The sequence below is a fragment of the Hipposideros armiger genome, unplaced genomic scaffold (genome assembly GCF_001890085.2).
Source record: "Hipposideros armiger isolate ML-2016 unplaced genomic scaffold, ASM189008v1 scaffold_233, whole genome shotgun sequence".
NCBI classification, from domain to species: domain Eukaryota; kingdom Metazoa; phylum Chordata; class Mammalia; order Chiroptera; family Hipposideridae; genus Hipposideros; species Hipposideros armiger.
The window spans coordinates 88522-104203 of NW_017731583.1; positions in this window are offsets into that span (position 1 = coordinate 88522).

Genomic DNA, 15682 nt, shown 5'->3' on the forward strand with positions numbered 1-15682 from the left:
ATAACTTAAGAAAAGATAGAGAAGTACAATTGTGATAAACCTACCAATGTCAGTGTAAGTGGTTTATGTAATAAAATCTCATGTGTTAGTATTTTAAAGCAAAAGGAAAGTTATAGAAATATTTTAGGTGTTCCTTAGAAAACAGTGCCAAAATGAGAGTAAGTTGACATGTATTTATTGTTAATTGAGGAATTTTAACTTTCAAAATACCTTAATATGAAGCATAAAATTGTGACTTGGTTTCATATACAATTTTGATCTGTCAGATATGCTGATAACGTTCTAGAATAATGTGTGCAAATGTACACACACAGTCTTGTGTATTTATAGAACCATGCATACAAATAACATTTTACCTATTGTGTGATCTCAACTTTCCTCAACCTGAAAGTTAGTCACAATATTTCTGTCCATCCTCATGGAGTATTTCAAAATTCAGGGCTAACAGTCCTGCACATTCTCACATAAGAATACTTTAGACATATATGCAGTGTCTGATTACACAGAATTCTGGAAAATTCATAATAGATTAGAAACATACTATTTGGAGGGAATGGGATTCTGACGTGAATTTGTTAACTGTTTAAATTATTGACAGCTCAAAATGTCAGAGTATAAGATTATATACCATAACACAATCATATCTAAACAACAAAAATGAATTCAATAAAGACAGAAAGACAAAACCATTCTAGGCAAGAAAGGGTATTTTGTCAAGCTAGTTTTTTATTATTTTCTACTAAAATTGTATTTGTTCTAGCTCATTAAATTTTACTCATCTTTTTCATTTCACCTAACTTCTAAGAATTGACTACTTTCTTCCTTGATCTCTGACTTATTACGAAATAAAGAATGTTCCCCTATTATTCCTACTGGTATAAAATAAAGATGACCTATAATAATCATGATGCAATAATGATAATATCTTGGTCAGACCTCTTCCATAGTAAACAATAAAACATCTCACCTAGCTTAGCTCACCTACTGCCAAAGAATGCTGTTTGTGTTTGATGAGGGAGCAAGGCAGTTGACTGATTCCTTAACTTGGAAGGTCAGACAGTGTAAGCAGTAGGTATATGCATAAGTTGTATTTCTTTCCAGTCATTTGGTTGATATTAGAAGAAGCCTGACCTTCTCACCATTGTTTCCTTTATTCATTAAAACAGCAATGGTTTCAACAGAAATCTGTCTTTCCCTTTCTTTTCATGTTATCTTCCAGTATAAGTAAGTTGTCAGATGTCACATATAACCTTAGGAATCACTGGTCAACATCACAGCAGAAAAAGCAAGTCTTTTTTTTTTTTTCTATATTTGGGAAATTAATAGAGCATTCTATGCTTAAACTTGTTTCTGTTGCCTCTCAGCCATCTAAGTAAGATGTGTCATGGCCATGGTTTTGCCATACTCTGCCAAGGCCTGTGTCCTGCACATAACCTTATAAGAGAAGTGAGATTAAACAGGCTCAGCCCCACCAAAGGCACATGGAATGGATTTCAACAAGAGGTATTCTGCCACCTAAGGATGGAGGGGGGATGCATGGGCTAAAAGAATAGATCCACCATAAATTATGATAATAGCAATAGATGTTTTTTTATTAACAACAAACAAAAGTATCAAACACTAAAATTCATGGGATGAATCTAAATCATAACATCTCCTGGCTGCCCAAACCACTCTACAGAACAACTTTGTTCCATGAGTTGATTTACTCTTTTTGGCCATTTCAATCTTATAGGAATTCCATATCAATATGCAGTTTGTCTATTGACATGTTTCCATTTCAGAGAGGGGGGAGGAGAGAGAGAAAGATCTGGTGATAAAATTATTACACTCAGTTGTCACTTTATCTTATAGTTAATTATCCAAGCCAGTCCCTGGCCCTTTGGAGGAGGTAAAAATTCAAACTCTTATATTGCCTGAAGGGTAAAAAGAATGAGATTATTTTGAGCTGAAGGGATTCAAGGCCTTGAAGGCTTAAGAGACACTTTTGTCTCTTCCTTTAAGAAGTTTAATTGGGGACTTCACCCATAATAAGAGTTATTACCAGAAATAACTTTCTATGTGCTATCTATACAGCAGGACGAACATCTAAACACTGATTATATGCTTTTCCTATAGTCCTCCAAGTGACCCTTTTTCCCTCTGAAGCTTCAGAGCCCTTACCTCATTCCTTAGCTCAGAATGTCATATAAACCTCATTTCATCTTTCTGTCTCTCAACATCCCATGGATGTGGGGCACCCATATATACATATGCAATTAAATTTTGTTACTTTGCCTTATTAATTTGTCTCATGTTGATTTAATTATTAGGCCATCTGAAAGAACCTGGAAGGCTAGAGAAAAAATTTTCCTACCCAATAGGTACAACACTAGCAGCATGCCTGTTAAAGGCAACACCCTACATGTTTTCACCTGCTATCAACTAATATCTTCCTGAATGTCTGAATCAATGTAATTTTTTAAATAAAATTTAAAAGTGTACTACTCAATAGGTGAAGTTCTACTAACATTTTTGAAAACAGTTGATTTGCATGTCTGAAAACAAAATACAATGAAATAAAAAAANTCTCTCTCTCTCTCTCTCTCTCTCTCTCTCTCTCTCTCTCTCTCCCTCCCTCCCTTTCCCTTTCTCTTCCTCTCTCCTATTCTCTCTCTCTCTTTCTCTCTCTCTCTCTCTCTCTCTCTCTCTCTCTCTCTCTCTCTCTCTCTCTCTCCCTCTCTCTCCCTCCCCCACTCCCACACTGGGGAATTAGTTCTCTTGTCTGCACATCACAGTTGAATGACAGAGGCTGGGAAATAGTACCAACATGAGAAAGAAGTTGCCATACGGAAAAAGTCAATGACACAAGAAATTCAATGAAGGAGAGTTGAAACCAATGGACTATGCCAACCCTAGCCTCCTATTTGTGGGAACCAATTGATGTCCTTACCCTATTGTTTAAGCCTTTTATTATTGAAATATTTGTTTTTTATTTAGACAAAAGTTATTTTCATAGAGTATCCTATTCTGCTCTACCATAAATGTATCCAATTAAATATTCATAGCAAAACCAAATATATCACTTGACTTTATTCTATTTAATTATCTCTTTGTGTACTTCAAATCTTTCTTATGCTCATTAACTTTTTTTAAACATCCAAAACAACCCACCTGGATATTGTAATCGATTCAATTCTGTTACCAAAATGAAGACTCACTTAGAAGCATATTAAGACTGAATATGTTCACTATGTCTATATAGATATAGTGAACATATACATATATATATTATATATATTATATATATAATATATATATATATATATATATATAGAGAGAGAGAGAGAGAGAGAGAAAGATAAAGGTGGGGAGAATGTAATTAGTTATTGCAACTATGGTACTTAATAAGGTGGAGTTAGAGACCATTTTTAAACAAAATATTGGTTAATGATTATTGTGCTTATTTCCAAATGACCCAGAGGCAAATATAAACTTCACTTATTGTTATTTCTTTTCTCACATGCCATTTAGCTCTGTCATTTCATCAAAATCTANTTTAAAAAAATACCCTCAAATATCTTCTTAGCCTATAAAAACAAATAATGGCATTGCTTCAGCAGGTTTCTGGACAATTCAAGGCATTTAGTTATGTTTAATCACCAGACATTAAAGTCTGCAATTGATTCCAATACATTTTCTTGTGTCCCCTGTTTGTACATTAATCATTTAGCCCATAGTTGTCTAATATTAAACATTATCCTGAAAGCCTCCAGGAAAACTTTTTGTGTGTATATATGTGTTTTTTAATAGAGGGCAGAGCAAACCTTGGTTTATAGAGATTGAGAACTGTATTCCCCATGTTTATTTAGAATTAATCCCAATAGCTGCCTAACCCCCTTTTCAAAAGGATTTATTTAGCTTTAAATCCCAAATCTTCCATCACACATAAATGAATAGTTCAGAGGAATAGTAATAATAAAAATTTAATAATCTCCACATATTGAAGGGATTTCTATACTAGTCAATCCACTGATATAATGTTAGTATTTCATCTATCTAAAATAGCAACAAGTCATGAATAGAAACTCAGTGGCCACTTGAAAATGGTGTTGGCTAAAACATATATGCTTAATATATAGAAATATCCATCTTAATATTAACAGCTAACATTTATTGAATGCTTACTATTTCCAGACACTAATTTTAATATTTTACATTCAATCTCTACAGTAACCCCACAAATTAAATATTAGTTACAAACTCTGCCGTACTTCAGAGGCAACTGAAGCCTAATTAAGTCAAAGCAAGTTGTTCATTATATGTATAACTAGAAGCAATAGAACCAAGGTTTTTAACCCTAGACCAGGAGTTGGCAAACTTTTGAGACAGAAGAGCCAATCCTGTCCCTCACAATAATTTAAAAACTATTCGAGAGCCATAAGATAAATGAAATCACCATTATGTGAATAATATCCTTTAAAAATTTTATAAATGAAACTATGATAGTTTTATTTTCATTTTCAATTTTACTTCAGAACCACGTGTACATACCCAAAGAGCCGCATGTGGCTCGCAAGCTGCAGTTTGCCGACCCCCGGTCTAGACAATCAGAGCCCTGGCATTTAATCATTGCATTATATGGCCCTAAATTGTGCATTTTAAATGATTTTTTTAATTTCTACTCCACACAGTCTTGCCATCTATGAATTGCTTAAGGAAAAACAATAAGAAAAGAGGGAAGTTATTTTTGTTTGTTTGTTTGTTTTTTTGCCCAGCAGAAAGAGTTAAAAAGAAAGATGATACTGTTATTTCTTATGAAAATATGATCAAACAACAACCTCCCTTCTCCAAATGTTAAGTGACTAATGAGGACTGGGATTCTTATCCCGAAAGGAAGACTTAAAACAGTTCAGAACAGGAAATGTATCAGCTCTCACAATCAAACCAACGTTTTCAGATACACTGAGGCCATCCCTACATGAACACAATGATGTAGGTACCATGATGTACTCATATCCCGCCACCTCCTCTGTTACTTCCCTCATCCTTCAGGGACCCCAGCAGTGGCTTCTCTTAGATTGTTCATCAACTCCACAGACACTGGCAGCAGCTTGCTTCGAAGGGTTTTTCAGTAACTTTGATTTCCAGTGACATTAATGGTGGCCCCAAGACACCCCAGAGATCAGTAGCCACATCGCTGAGATGCGCCATAATTCATCTGAGGTCAGAATTGGACCATCAATTCTACATCTAGCCCCTGATTCCAATCTTGGAGAACTTTTCAGCTGAAAGAGTAAATTCACTGGCTCCAGGCCAATGGAATTTCCTCCCTGAATCCATGTGGACCTATCACAGTGAAAGCGCAGGTGAAGAAAGCTTCCGGAGAAAAGCCATGCAGCACCATCAAAGCCAACCAGTGGTTACGAAAAGCCATCTGTGCAACTGAGGTCTCTGGTAAAGTCACCCACCTAGTCCGATGTGGCCTGAACTACCTCCTGGCTTTTCAGTTGTGATCTGGGTTAAATGACCATGTAAATGATTGGTTTAGCGCTTCATCTCTAACATTTTCTCAATGTGCTAAGAAGTCTCTATGTCCATGGTTTTGGCTATCTAATACGTCTCAGTATAGCCATCTGCCAAAGATTCTGTACTCAAAAGTGCCTGTTAGGTCTAGCCTCTGCTCTCTGATTATCTGTCTGCCTGTAGGTACAGAAAGCAGCCCTAAGGTAAGCGGTCCCAGTGTTCCCTCAGGCCTTCAAACAACTGCAATGTGTCTTCACCTTCAGTGATTTAGTGTTATTCTCCCAGTAAATCTGCCAAACGGCAGCTTTGTAATGGAATTCTCTCTTCACTACTAGAAACCGTATCCTCCTCTTTACTTCAGTGATACAGGCTCATGGCTCCTTAATCTGCCTGCTCTTAACATTAAATCTGAAACTGCTTCATATCTAGAATCTTAATCCCCAACAAGCCACTATTAGAATAAACCTTCCTGTCCTTTCTGTCTCATTCTTCCATCCCACTCCTCCTCGCTATTACGTAGCAGCCTCGTCTCTATTCTCTCCACATTCCCACAATACCTTGCCAATTCTCTTCCAGCTTTGCTCTGTGCCATGTGTTTCTTGGCCATTTCACTAGGATGAATTCTCACCACTAACCCTGGCCGGTTTCTGTCTGTGTATCTAACTTGTTCCTAAATCCCCTACAGATGGGTAGAGTCAATTATTCTACCTTTTTGTTCCAACATTCCACCTACTTAGGGTTGGTTTAAAATATCACAAAATGGTAGAGATTGGCAACACTGCAATTCCTGGTCTCCAGCCTTAGACTTTTGGCTTAATACACCAGAGAAATGCTACTACAAGTGCGTTCACCTTTCTCTGTTTTTTCTTACCTAATAATTTACTGTCTGGTGCAAAAATAGTTTATGTAACAATATGCTGGGAATATCAGTCACCTCCTGCCTAGTCAACATGTCTAGATCCATAATCAATGACTTCGCATTAAAATTGGTCTCCCTTCTATGGTCCCCATTTTAGTAAAAGGCAATGCTAATCATTCAGTAGCCCTCGTGAGAAATCCGGTAGTCATCATCTCCTTCTATCCATTCGCCCACTCACTAAGTCCATCATTCCACTCCTTTATTGGTGCCCCTCTCAGGCTCCCCCACCGCCTTATGTCTGGCCACCATTGTTCCAGGTGTCAATTATAGAAATTGGCTTCCACCTGATCAAGGCGACTTTGGCCATCCTCACACTGCTGCCTGGGAAATATTTCTAAAATGCAAACTGGCCCTTGTTACTAGGCTTCACATAATCATGCATTTACCATCCCTTTTCCCCTAAATAAAGATTAAACTTAGATTATCATGCAAGCCTCTCCCATCTCTAGACATTTCTCATGGACACTAGATTTCGGGCAGCCTTGTTTTATCCCTGCTGCCAAAGGCAAAGTACTATTCTCTTCAGTTAATTTTTCAAAGAAACATAGACTTCAGTTGTTGAAATTTTGCAGATTTATTTTTCTCAATAACCAAAGTAGCCATGTTAAAGTGGACTTGTTAAAGTCTCCAAAGATTACATATTAGATATGTACACTTGTCAAAGAAGGCCCAAGGGTACTCACCATGGACAACCAAATTTAGTTATTGCTATGAAAAATCCTACTTGATATACTTTACAAAAGAAACAATTGCAATTGAAAAGAAAAAATTAAAAATGGGATGAAATCATTGTAACCTTCTGGTGTTCCAAATAATATAAAAATATATAGCATTTATCCTGTGCCAAGAAGAGTTCTAAATGTTTTACATATATTAACCTCTTTTAATCATCTCAACAACGGTGTGATTCCTATCACTTTACTTTACAGAGAAGGACTCTGAGCTGCACAGGGAGGCAAAGAAGTTTTCCCAAGTTTGTGCAGATAGAAAGCCAGAGCTGGAGTTTTCACCTTAACAATCCAACTCTAGTGTTTTCTGTTTTGTTTTGCTTTGTTTTGTTTATTTTTTGTTTGTTTTGTTTTTAATGTGTTTAATCATACAGTCACATTGCCTTGCAGGAGAACATAATGTTTAGAATATTCCAGAAAAGTGATGTCCACTTACTGTTTGACATTTAAATAGCAATGAAATTTCCCAGAATATGAATCCTTTCAATATCAATAACAGATTTAATACAACCACTGGAAAAGTCAAGCCAAGACACTCAGCCCTGGAGGTCAGGCTGGGTTGGTGGCCAGCCAAGACATCAACAAAGGAATGCTCGGGGGCAGAGTATAGGGGGTTGGAGTTTGTGTTCAGAGGGCCCAAGGGGTAGGGATCAAGTATGTCAGGGTTTACAGGTTGGGACATGGATCACAGAGGGCAGGGAGCACAGGAAAGAATTCCTTCCAAGTGAAGAATCATGAGATGCACTGTTCCATTTTTAAGCTGCCAAAATGAAAACAGTAGGCGTGAGTTTAGACGGGAGTGTGGAAAACAAGTGTCTGGGTCTGGAGACAGTTTGTGGTTTTCCACAGCTGTACCATCGGGGTACCACTAGTTGGTTTCCAAACAAAGACTGTCTTGGTATGAGATGCTTTCCAGGAGATTGTTCCCCAAAAGTGCAGCTTCCCAGAAAGAGGCAGAGAACATGGGATGGCATCAGCAGAGGATTCACCTCTCTTGGGACATCCTAGATAGTCTATTGTGAGTCTGGAGGCAAATAGACATAGTTCAATCAAAGCTCTGCTTCCTAAAATCTATAAGACCTCAAGCAAGTTAACTACCACTTGTGAAATGGTGGCAATAAGAGGACCTGTCTTACAGGGTTAGATGAAATGATTTAAAAAAAAATCTTTTGGAATATAAATTGAACACTGAGCTCTTCCAAGTAGTTATCATCAGCATTTGGATTAGAAAAGATCTAGGAGAATATCCACATTCCCCTCCTCACCCATTGATAAGAATTTAAGCTAGAAAAATTTAAGTATGCTAGTAGTTTTAGAGAAAAATGGTGTCACTTTCTTACTGAATCCTTTCCACTTCTTTGTTCTGAGCAATCTTTAGAGTTAACTTCTCAATCAATAGAGTAAGTTATTTTATCAATTAGCTGAGTTAAAATCTAGTTAATAAGGTGAGAATAGACTGATTAAAACTTCACAGAGAATCAGTCTGAGAATCACTCTTTTTAACATGAATATTTTATTTATTTACAGGCACATTTGTCAATGTGGCATTTGTAAGGGTTTATATAGAGCTTGATCCAAAATGTACAGTTAGCAAATTTCTTTTTTCCTGAATAGTAGGAGATCAGACCAGAGTGGCCGGTGAAATTGCCTTATGGTAATGAAGAGTAGAGTTTGAGAGGCAAGCCTCAAATGCAAACATAATTTTCTCAATAGCTCAAATTATATAGGCATGTCCTAGAACAATTTGCAAATTCTGGTCACTAATCTGAGTTTAATATGGGCCTTAATGTGGTCTCATCTAAGTCCTGTGGAAAATCAAGATAGCTGAAATAATTCTGCCTGATCTCTGATTCTCAACCACAGGAAGAAGGTAAGACAAATGGAATTCTTTACATAAAGGCAGCCACTTGTGATTGAGGGATTGTCAGCTACACCAAAGACATTTGTTTCCAAGGAAATTATTCTAAGTAGTACCACTATTAAAGGCAAATGGATTAGTATTCATGTTTTTATCATGTTATAATATCTTCAAAGAGATCAAGAGGGAAGTAAAAGAATAATCATCTACAACAGAGTTTCTCAAAGTTTTATCTCCAGACATTCTGCATCATAATCATGCGGGAAATTAGAGAATCATGTAGAATGAACAAACTCTCTGGTAGTGTAGCCCCCTAATCTTCATGTCTGACTCTGGGTTTTGCCAATGTTTCTCCCTGAAAATCACCCACTTGGTCGCTGCCCATGCCCGAGCTCCTTGGTGTCAGCTCCCCTTCCCCATGGCTATTCCAGCCATTGTGGCCTCTTTTTTCCCCTGTATTATATTTCATACATAAATGGATGCCCGTATTTATATATTTAAGCCATTAAAAGAATATTACACAGACTCCAATACCAACTGACAAGCCCAAGAAATCAAACTAACAATAGTGAAGTCCCTCAATGTCTATCCTTACATCCATCCCTCCTCCTCTGCTCTCTGTCTCTTCCCCAAACCAGGTAGTGGTAACACAACTAAAATTTTTGTTTTTTATTTCTTTGTACCACTATCAATTCGCTCTTTATTAACCAATATAATTTTGGTAAGGTTTGGTTACAGGATACTGACAGGTATAGTTCATCCTTGTTTCCTACAAAACAGTTTTGCGTTATAAGAATGTAACAAAGTTTATTAAATGTATTTTCCTCTCAATGCATTTATGTGTCTGGTGTTTCATTAATTTCTTCATCTGTTTGTCTCACTTTGTTTTGCCAATACAAACAATGCCACTGTTATGAGCATCCAGCATTCACTTACATGACTCCTGGCGAACATAGGTCAAAATTTCTCTAGGATATATTCCCATGAGTGAGATTATGAATTCACACTTCTCAGCCTTATTACATATACACCATGCCAAAAATGCTTTCAAAAATGTTTGCCCTAATGTACAGCCTATCTGCTTTGTAAGAGTTCCCGTTATTCTACATCCTTGCCAAAACTTCCTGTTCTTGGACTTGTTCATTTTTGCCAGCGTAGTGGGTGTGAAATGGCATCTCATTGTGGTTTTAGTTGGAATTTCCCTGGTTACAAAAGAAGCTGAAACTTAGTAATACAACTATGAGCCAATCATTGAAATGTTTGTTTACGTGCATTACCAATTCTTATGTTATTAGTCTTTTACTTGCTGATTTGTAGAAGTTCTTTATATATTCTCTATAATAATTCCTTGTTAATCATATTTGTTGCCCTAATATGCAGGACCTCTCTTCACATTCTTTATATTTATTTCTATAGAGAGTTTACTTTTTCATACGTGTTTTGTTCCTTTTTAAAGGAAATAATTTAACACTATAAAGACATACAATTTTCTCCTCATTCCACTAAAAAGTTTTCATAACTTTGCCTTTCATGTACAGACCTTGAATTGTAGAGGTCAAAATAAGCAATGGGGATAAAATACACTTGAAAACCCTTCAAGTGCTTATACAAGTCAGTAAACCACAATGAAATTATGTATCATGCGGTTAGACTCCCCATGCTATTGCTTGTTTTGAGATTGTTAAGAGAAAATTTTTAAATGAAATAGACACTTGGGACTCATATTTCAAATCATAATTTCAGTTTAGGGTAGGACCAATCCACAAATAGGAAAGTATTTTCCTCAACCTCCTCTATGGTAATTATGTTAGAATATAGAATTCTTGTAGGTCACTTTGGCACATTCTGAAATGTAAATTTTGAATTGTGCAATAATGGAACCTAGTCCACCTTAGAAACTTAGTGAACGTATCATAGCTGTAGTAGGAAAGCAAATGAAACCTGGTCTTAAAGAGGCACACTTTTTATGTCTATGTATACTCACCCTTAGGAAACAAGTTTTAAAGCATATGAATGGAGGTAACAGATAAATCTAGGTTTACTTATTCTGTTTTTTTTATTTATTGTAATATTTGCTCTTCTTACATTGAGTCATTCAGAAAGAATCTATTGGGATTCTACCATTTCCAGTAAAATGTATTTAATTGGATCTGAGTTTTATAATTACTAACATGTACAATTATCATTTCACTTTCAGAATTGTAACTCATGAAACATTTTTGTAAAAATGCTTAGTTGTTACTGTCTTAAACAATCAAGAATTGAAAATTCAACTCCAAATTACTAGTGACTCAACTTTTTATGCGTTCTAATATGCAAAAAAAGCTATCTAAGTAAATGTTAAAGTAAGGCAGTTTAGGATCTTTTTCCTCATATAGACCAAGTATTTTATAAAACAGGATTATAACAAAATACTATCATTTCAGTAGTCCCTGAATAAAAATTCAGATCTCTGTACATTTCATGTTCCAATTTGAAAGTTCACAAAAAACATCAAAGATTTCAAAAAGAAGGAAATAGATATCTAAACCTTTCTAAAGTGTTATGTTCTCATGGAGATCATTTGGATTTAGTTTTATGAATAAGAATTTTTTTAAATCTTTCAAAATTCTACTGTGCAAGCTTACATAAAATGTAACACTAATGTTATGGAATACACAAAAATTTGATTTCTACCCTTTGTTAAATCACAATTATCTTTTGGATGACCTTGGAAATTAACTCAAACGTCATTCAACCACAGTTTGTTTTCTCAACTACTGCACATCACACAGTTGTGTGAAAACCAAATAGGAAAGTGTTTTGTAAACCTTAAGATTTTTATTTTTTTATTATTATTTTTTAATTTTATTGAGGAACATTGTGTTTTTCCAGGACCCATCAGCTCTAAGTCAACTAGTTGTCTTCAATCTAGTTGCCGGGGTGGCGGGGGGGTGGGGAGAGCAGCCCACCATCCCATGTGGGAATCAAACCGGTATCCTTGTTGTTCGGAGTACGCGCTCTAACCAACTGAGCCAACCAGCCGCCCCAAACCTTAACATTTTTATAATCCTATAATACATGATGTGGAAATGAAACAAAAGATATATCAATATTAATTAGAAGTCCCAGAAGAGACTTCTAGTGAGTCCATTAAATTTACATTACATCTATTTTGAAATGAAATGTCCTCTGATTTTCTTAAACTGCATATCATAAAATGTGCAGTTTCCCAAGAGAAGTTATAGACAAGGTTATGGATTCAACATCACTTAGCTAACAATTTAATCCTGTTTTAATATTTCAGGCTTGTGGCCAGGATTCTACCTCATACATTGCTTAAATATTTTCTTAAAGGAATTCAATACTTTAAAATTGAATTTTATATTCACCATATAAGCCAGCTCTCAAGCCTCAACCAAGCTCAACTTGTAAAACAATGCAAAACAGCACACCACAAAATTTTCTCATATTACTTAGGAGATTTTGACTGGATCCCAGCAATCAATCCATGTGGCACAATACCATTTGGCATTATTTTTCAAGTAGGCCGTGATATTTATTATTCATAGTCTGGCAGCTATATCTTAAGACTTTGTAGGTAGCTGCAAATGGAAATGGGCCACGCTGTCCCCAAACTTTTCAACTTCTTTATTATTTCTTTTTTTTTTCAGTTGTGATCTCATTTATAGTATTTATCTGTTTCATAATACCATCTACTTAGGAGCATCAGCCATAAGTATGGCTGAAAAGAAATTTAGAATTCTATCCAGAATAATGGCATTCTCAGAGCTAGGGATTATATCCAACTCAATTATAGATGTTACCTCCTCTTCTTTTGTTCAGATTTATTTGGCTTCTAAGATACCCTTCAGGGATAACCAAGCTAGGTATACTACTATGCTGAGAATTATGACTATCCAAAAGCATCTAAAGTTTATGTACTAAATGTAACATTTTATATCAACAATTACTTTTGGGCTCATAAGAAAACAAGTAAAATTAAAAATATACCTATTAATTATCAGTCTTTTTTGCATTTGATTAAAGAATTAATTTTCCCTGGGTGTGCTTAAAAACCATGTCAGCCATAATTAAACCCATAGATTTTTATTATATGATAAAATAAAACTTAAATATACATATGAAAAGAAATAATATGAAGAGAGAAATAGTATACTTCAGAACGTGAAGGAAAGGCCTTCTACCATGCAGTTTGTTTATATTAGAACTTTGTTGTCTTTTTCCTGTTTATTTATTTATTTGTTAGAATCGCACTCATGTTAAACATGTTTACTGAGAGATTGTTTGCAAATTGATGACCAAACTTCCTTGTCTGTATGCATGCCTTTAGGCAGTCCCCTCCCTCACTGACTTTGCTTGGCCATGTGAATTTCTTCAGACAATGAAACACAACAAATGAAAAGTGCTTGTGCAAAGGACTCACCCTCTCTTACGGCTGAGAACCCTTCTCCCAACATCTGAATGAGTCCAGGCAAGAATCCTGGAGGATGAGAGACCAGTAGCAGAGAGGCTCCAGCTACCCAGCCACTCCAGCCTTCTCAGCCATTCCGCCCTCTGACTACAAAGATCAGTCATGGAGCCCAAACCAGAAACACCAACCCCGGAACCACAGAATCAGGGACAAATAAATTATTGTCCCTGCCATTGCTCTTTGGAATGGTTTTCCACAGAATAAAATCTGACTAATATGACTACCGGTGTGATATTGTAATAAAAGAAAAACTGTAAGGAAGACAATTTGTGGTGAGTCAAATAATCAGATTTGTATTCCCTTTTTAATACATTGTTTTTATTTTTCAAATACAGTGGACAACATATTGGTTTCAGGTGTACAACAGAGTGATTCCACATTTATAAAACTTACGGGGTTTTCTAGTACCCATCTGACACCATCCTTATTTGTTAAAATATTATTGATCATATTCCTTATATTATACATTACATCCCCATGACTATTTTCAAACTACCAATTTGTACTTCATAACCCCTTCCTCTTTTTCACCCATTCCCCAAACACCCCCCTCCCACCTGGCAACTCTCAAAATGTTCTCCATATCTATAAGTTTGCTTCTGTTCTGTTTGTTCATTTATTTTGTTTTTCATATTTCACATATAAGTGAAATCATACGGCATTTGTCTTTCTCTGTCTGACTTACTTCACTCAGCTGTCTTCTAGGTCTATCCATATCCTTGCAGATGGCAAGATCTCATTCTTTTTTATACCTAAGTAATATTCCATTGTAAATATGTACCCCCTCTTATTTATCCATTCATTCCTTGATGGACATCCAAGTTACTTCCATATCTTGGCTACTATAAATGCTGTAATGAACATAAAGAATGTACATGTCAATTTGAGTAGTGTTTTGGGTTTCTTCAAATAAATAACCAGAAGTGGGATTACTGGGTTCTTCTTTGTCTCTTGTTACAGAGCTTTTGTTCTAAAGTCTATTTTGTCTGGCGTAAGTATTGCTGCCTCAGCTTTTTTAAAAATATTTTTATTGCCATTATCATGAAATATACTTTTTGATCCCTTTGTTTTCAGTCTGTGTGTGTCTTTCAATCTGAAGTGAGTCTCTTGTAGGCAGTATATGTAAGGGTCTCTTTTTCTTATCCCTTCAGCCACCCTATGTCTTTTAATTGGAGCATTTAATCCCATTTGCATTTAAAGTAATTGTTGATAGATATTTAGTTATTGTCATTTTCTTACTTACATATATATTTCTTCTCCTTCTCCTTCTCCTTCTCCTTCTTCTTCCTTCTCCTTCTCCTTCTCCTTCTCCTTCTTTTTCCTTCTCCTTCTCCTCCTCCTCCTCCTCCTCCTGCTCCTCCTCCTCCTCCTCCTTCTTCTTCTTCTTCTAGATATCCCTTTAACATTTATTATACTGGTTTGGTGCTGATGAACTCCTTTAGCTTTTTGTTGTCTGGGAAGCTCTTTATCTGTCCTTTGATTCTAACTGATAACTTTTATTTTAAATTACCTTTTAGAAAATACATCCTGGTTAAGTTTTATGTACTAGAATGATTTTACAAGTGATTTCTGCACATGGTACTATCAAATAAAATCTTTCTTTAGAGTTATTTATTTATCTTTGGGTAATCCGTGATCTTAGTACTGACCTAAAAGGGATTTTGCATGTAAATTTGAATGTCCTATAGGGGAATATATTTAGGAAGTCTAAGAGTTGTTAACAAGTTTCATGGACATATCCAAATGAGCCTTCCTGAAAGAGAGAAAGTGGTGCAAGGAGAAGTTCTGTGAAATAATTCTTATAGCAAAGAATATATACTGGAAGACAAAGGAAGGATTCTAGTCCATTCCTTGAGCCAAAGAAGCTAAAGAACAACTAGCAGTGTGGGTGCTGTGACACTAAAAACAAACAAACCAAAATATATATAAGACCATCTGCAGGTCATTAAATAGATTCTGCATAGAAATGGTGTTTGTTCTTGGGCCTTACTAACCTGTATCTATAGAATGAATTTATGTATCTGTTTTATATCAAATCATTTTCTCAAAGCCCACATTAACCTGGACTTCAAAAACTGATTTCCCCAGCTATTTCCATTAACTTCCTGGGAACTGCCTCATTTCTCCTTTGGGAAAAAAACAAACAAACAAACAAACAAAAAACACCTCAAATTTCTCCCATCTGATCCTCTCATTTT